Consider the following 6,565-nt stretch of genomic DNA (forward strand, 5'->3'; position numbering starts at 1 on the left):
ATGTTATGAAATTGTAAAGATCCTTAAGTTATCTATATATATGTTATCAATAAAAAGTTTGTGTATGTTTATTCAAAACCTGCCAAGGAGTCCAGTTCATTTTGTTGTTTCTTTAAGTACTTTGTGAAAGGTTCCCATTCTTCTTTAAAGTCACAGTCATCTTTGTCATGTAGTTTGTGTATCAGTTTCGCCAGTTCTGCGTAGTCCATCAATTTCTCTTGCCACAGTTCTTTGGTTGGGATTTCCTTGTTCTTCCATCCTTGTGCTATTAAGACTCTTGCTACCGTTGTCACATACATGAAAATGTTTTTCAATTTCTTTGTCAGGAGCATTTGCACTTTTAATGCAAATCTGCATTATGGTTTGCACTTTTTATTTGGCAATATATTTCCTCCTCTTTTTTTTGAGGTACAGAAGTGGTTGCCTGCAGGCCTGTCAAAGGCTGTGGACCCAGACACCTTGACAGAAGCAGTCTATCTCTCTGCGGTGACATTTGTTTACTTCACATCATTCATAGGTTGCTTGCTCGGCAGAAAACCTCTTAAGTGGTTGGAAAATAACCATCTAGGATACTTGTCTAATATTTAATGTTCATTTTTAAAGTGCCAGTGGAAGCAAACATTAAGAACATGTTGCCATTTTTTTTAAAAAAAATAAACAATTAAATATAAATACCGGTAAACAAAAACAAAAACAAAAACAGCCATTTAAGACCAATTATTCACAATCATCATCACGTTTAATTTGTATACCGTCTTTGTATCTTACAATACCCAAGGCAGTTTAAAAGCTGAAGAAACAAAGAATGTACACCTTATAACAATCTAATGCAATACAAAAACGTAATAATAAAACATAACTTTTAAAATAAGCAACCTACATCAAATAAAATAACATTCAACAATCATTGGAATAGTATAGAATAATAATATCAGCATATAAAAATTAAACAGAAATCCGCTCTTAACAATTACAATACATAATTTCTAAAGTACAATCAATAAAACAACGGCAAGCCACAGTGCATAAAATAATACAATACAAATTGAGAAGCAGAGACTTGAGGGTAGGACAAGGCTAGTGGAAGAAGGCCTTGCCTGACGAAGTCTCTCCCCTCACAGGTCTTCCTCTAGGCACAGCTCCCTTATGGGTACTCAATAAAATTACATGTTAAAATGCATGTTTAGATCACATTTGCATGGACAAATTTGTGGAGGTTAAGGCAGCCAGTGGCCACTAGCTATGCTGACTGTCCTCTGCTTCCCTGTTTAAAATTACTTTGTTTTGACCCCAAGTGCTCAGGAAAATCTGTAAAAATATTTCTACAATTTCTGCTTTTGTCAAAGAGTCAGACAAAGAGACTAAAGGCGAGCTAAAGGCGAGCTCTTGAGCACAAAGATCTCAGCATAGCCTGGAATGTACAAATCCAGCTGGGTGTTAATGAATGGCACAAGCAACAGAGCAGCTTCCGGTGCTAAAATGGAGATCTCTGAAAACAAATGACGGTTCTAATGATACTTGGATGTTGATATATATATATATGTTGTTGTTGTTGTTGTTTAGTCATTTAGTCGTGTCCGACTCTTCGTGACTCCATGAACCAGAGCACGCCAGGCACTCCTGTCTTCCACTGCCTCCCGCAGTTTGGTCAGACTCATGCTGGTAGCTTCAAGAACACTATCCAACCATCTCGTCGTCTGTCGTCCCATTCTCCTTGTGCCCTCCATCTTTCCCAACATCAGGGTCTTTTCCAGGGAGTCTTCTCTTCTCATGAGGTGGCCAAAGTATTGGAGCCTCAGCTTCACGATCTGTCCTTCCAGTGAGCACTTCTTGCAGTCCATTATATATATATATATATATAAGCTTGCCATAAAATGGGAAGAAATGTTTTGCTCTCCTACAAATCTCATCTATATATAGTGCCAAGAGAAGGTTAAGAAAAATACTAACACTAACATTTATCCTATGAGAGCAGTGGCTGCTGCTTCTCTCTCTTACTCATTTGTTTGTTTTATTTCATTTCATAAAATTTATATACCACTAATTGGTAGTGCTGGGGAACTCTCAAAGCAGCTTACGCGCGCACACACACACACACACACACACACACACAACAACGATAAAATTATCTGTAAACGCAGTTAAAAATAGCTGTTTAAAACATTTTTTAAAAAAATTAAAATCAGCAATAAGCTAAAAAACAGATTAAAATAGGTGTCACCCTTCCATTTATCTTGTCTAGATAAAAATGTTTTTAGCAGGCCTGAGAAAGAGCACAGTGAAGACGCTTGCCTGGTGTCAATAGGCAGGGAGTTCCATATTTAATATAACTAAAATATTCATAAATTCTTAATACAGTGGTACCTCTGGTTACATACATTTCAGGTTACATACGCTTCAGGTTACAGACTCTGCTAACCCAGAAATATTACCTCGGGTTAAGAACTTTGCTTCAGGATGAGAACAGAAATCGTGCTCCGGCGGCGCAGCGGCAGCAGGAGGCCCCATTAGCTAAAGTGGTGCTTCAGGTTAAGAACAGTTTCAGGTTAAGAATGGACCTCCGGAACGAATTAAGTACTTAACCTGAGGTACCACTGCATAGTTAAGGATTACTATACTGAATCTTGCACTGGTATCAAAGGACTGTATTCCTTGCAAGGAAAGCGTACTGGGGAATTCTGGTGGGTGTTTTTTTTTGTACTATCCACTCATTCGTGTTGTACATGGGGGAGCAGACAGTCTTGACCTTGAATGCGGCACAGTCCCCACAAAGCAACAGCATACCTATGAAGACCCCTCCATCAAAGTCTCCTTCTTGCCAGCCAGCCAGCTGCATAAATTCAAGCTCCTTTCTCTTTCATTGAGGAGACTAAGAGGAGATACGACAGCCGTTTTCTTCAAATATCTTTCACATGGTAGGTGGAGCAAGTTTATTTTCTCCTGCCCCGGAGGATAAGACTCGTACCAATGGCTTCAAGTTACGAGAAAGGAGATTCCGACTAAACATCAGGAACAACTCTCTGACAGTAAGAGCTGTTTGACAGTGGAATAGACTCCCAAGAGAGGTGGTGGACTGAACTTTTAAAGCAGAGGTTGGATGGCCATTGGTCAGGGATATGTTAGTTGAGATTCCTGCATTGCAGGGGATTGGACCAGATCACCTATCAGGCTTCGGGGAATTGGCTCCCTCCCCTGTGGCCGTAAATGAGCAAATCAAACAAAAGGAATTCTTACCAGTTTGTTTCTTTTAAAAAAAACAGCGAATGACAAAAGAAAGCATCCTGGCGGTGCTCTCAATTAAGGCTCGCACCCCCTCCATCCCTATTAATCTACTTCACTCCTACATTTTGTAATCTGAGCTTGTACCCTCTGTGCTTTCTGTTCTGAAACTTTCTGAGCTCTTCGTGACCTTGGGGAGATCGGAGGACTGCTGTCCAGTGACTGTCCAGAGACTGTTAACCCTCTCTTTTCCAGTGTTTCTTCTCCTAGCTCTTCCCCATCCAGTATTTCCCAGCTTCTGCCTTCTGAACTATGCCCCTCTGCAAACCACTGTTCCAAATCTATACTGTCCTCCTGCTCCTGGCAAGATTCAGGAGCAGGAGCAGGTTCCTGACATGACCCTTGGATTCCCTTCCAACTCTACAATTCTATGATTCTGTGCTTCTATGACTATATTCCAGCTGCCACGCAGTTTCATTTCAGTCACCACTCAAAGCAGATGGGATGTGCTGAAGAGCTCGTAGGTACCAGCCATCAAGGCAGATCAGCAAGTGCCTTGAGCTAGCAAACGATGCACAGTGCTTCGGAGAAGGTCATTTCACATATCCAAAGAGGATGCTTAGAACGATGGTTACTCCTGACTCCTCCTGAGGACTACAGCTGCATCCCACTGTTGTAAAGGTGTGTTGCAGCAAGGGAAGCAATTCCTCTTGGGATGGTTACATTCCGAGCACCGAGACAGATGGGAGGGCTTCACAGCCTGTCAGTATTTGGCTACAGGCAGCAGCCACGATGCTGCTCAGCTTGTAAGCGCAGATTGTGTTAGAATTCCTGCCATGTCTTTGGCAAAAGGAGCGGGAAGGATGACATCATGTATTAGTGGCAACTCTATGATCTCATTCACAAAAGTTAAGAATAGAATTGTTTAGCTGGACTGGCTGGAACAGGATGAAGGGAGAGGGAAGCGTTGTGGAAGGACGGAAAGCAAAAATTAAACTCATCATGGTTCAGTTAATCCCGGGAAGGACATCCAGATGTTCTTGAAGCTGCTTGTTCTCCCCAAGTAAATGACTTGGAGGTTGCTTCTTGCTGGTGGGACACACAAATCAAGGGGAACAACACTGTTTTGCCAGCCTCCAACACCTAGTGCTCCCCAGATGTTGTGGGTTGCCATGGTCATGCTGGCTAGAGCTGGTGGGAGTTGTAGATAGCTCAGTCACAATACAGTCATACCTCTTGTTACGTTTGCTTCAGGTTAAATCTTTTCAGGTTGTGTCCCGCGGCAACCCGGAAGTACCAGAAAAGGTTACTTCCGGGTTTCACCACTCGTGCATGCACAGACGCTCAAAGTGATGTCATGCACATGCGCAGAAGCAGCGAATTGCGACCAGTGCATGCGCAGACGTGGGTTGCGTTCTGCTCATGTTGCGAACGGGGCTCCGGAACAGATCCCGTTCGCAACCAGAGGTACCACTGTACTCTTAATCTTAGGGCCATGGGTTCGAACCACATGTTGGGCAAAAGATTCGGGTTGGATTAGATGACTCTCATGGCCCCTTCAAACTCTACAGTTCTATGATTCTATTATTCTGGTCCTAAACATCTGGAGGATACCTGGTGATTTCTTCACTCTTCTCATATCTGCCAAGTCATTCAGGGTGGAACTACACATGGGGCTTGTAAGCAGTAACATGAGAAGGTCTCAAGTTATTTATTACTACTTATTACTGGTACCCCACCCATCTGATCCGGTGGCCCCAGCCACACTGGGCGGCTTCCAACAGAGTATAAAAGAATGTATGATACATCAGATATTAAAAGCTTCCTGATACAGTGCTGCCACTGTTTATAGTGCTTAAGTTTTTCTGATAATGTTCCCCCCCCCATCATGGTTCCACCCTCCCCATTTGATTTCCTGCCACCCCATAATAAGAGAGGCTCGCTGGAGTTAGCGCAGATTCTTTGTGTGCCACACTTGTTCTCTGAACATACCACCCCACACCTGGCAGACGAGTCTCTTTCAAAAGGGCCAATTTCATGCAATTCACTTAAAAAGGAGGAAACCAAACTCAGATCCAGGTATTTGCACCTGCTATTTTTATGCATATTAATATTTTATCCACGTTGAGGGGTGAGGAGGAGAAGGATTACAACGTGGACAAAGAGCAGATCTCAAAATAGATCGTTTGTGCCTCTGGCAACAGGGAAGCTATTTAAGCATGCAGAGACAAATTAAATATTTAGAAACTTGGAGAGACCGTTGCGAGCTGGAAAAGGGCTACGGTTTTTCATGGCACCTGCTGATGCTGCTCCAGAGGAGCTCCTGTCCTCATAAATCAGCAAAGCCATTTCATTGACTTTTCCAAGTCCATCATTTATATCTGAGAGCTACTGGGTGCCCTGCATGAGGCTGGGAGCAGATATTTGGGATGCTGCTGCTTCTTTCATTCATTTATGCCCCGCCCTCCCTCCTTCCCGAAGACACCTGAGGCAGCATGGTGTGTCCATGTGTCCTACTCTACAGTCTTCTTCCAGAAAGGCTCTCTGGTCCAAGTATGGCTTACAGAAGCAGAACAGAAAGGAGAGAAACCCAATGAGCTTCGTGACCGACTGGGGATTTGAACCTGGATCTCTAGACTAAGCCCAGCACTCTAACCGCTATGACACACTGTACAGGAGAGAGTCATGTTGTGTAGAAGGAAGTTATTGCACTGGAGGAATTTACACTGTGCAGAAGTGGAGCATAGGCTAAGAAAGCCCTCCCCCTGGCAGAATCTACGGTAATAGTGGTGGGGAGGTTTAAAAACCTCCAAGTTTCACTTCCTGTATTGCAGTTTTTTCCAAATGTGGGTCTCCAGCTGTTTTTGGACTACAACTTCCATCATCCCTAGCTAGCAGGACCAGTGGTCAGGGATGATGGGAATTGTAGTCCAAAAACAGCTGGAGACCCAAGTTTGGGAAACCCTGCTTTAATGTATATATAACAGGCTCTGCAACATTTCAATAACAGTTGCTGGGAATCGCAGGAGGGCAAAATTGCTGCTGGGCTTGCAGGCTTCCCACAGGCATCTTGCTGGCCACAGTGGGAACAAGATGCTGGACTAGATGGGCCATTGGCCTGATCCAGCAGCCTCTTCTTATGTTCAGGCATGTACACAGGCCTCCCTACCAGCAAATTATTTTGTATGTTGTGTGTTCACATCTGTGTGTGTAAGAGAAAGCTGGGTGCTGCGGTGCACCCAGAGGCGGGGCAAACCGTCCATAGAGGCGGGAAGGGAGGGAACCGCCAGAAGGTACAGAAGAGGATGGGGACAAAGTCAGAATGCGTTGGCTCTGGCTCCACCTG

The sequence above is a fragment of the Podarcis pityusensis genome (assembly GCF_964106645.2).
Source record: "Podarcis pityusensis genome assembly, chromosome: 3".
Taxonomy (NCBI): Eukaryota; Metazoa; Chordata; class Lepidosauria; order Squamata; family Lacertidae; genus Podarcis; species Podarcis pityusensis.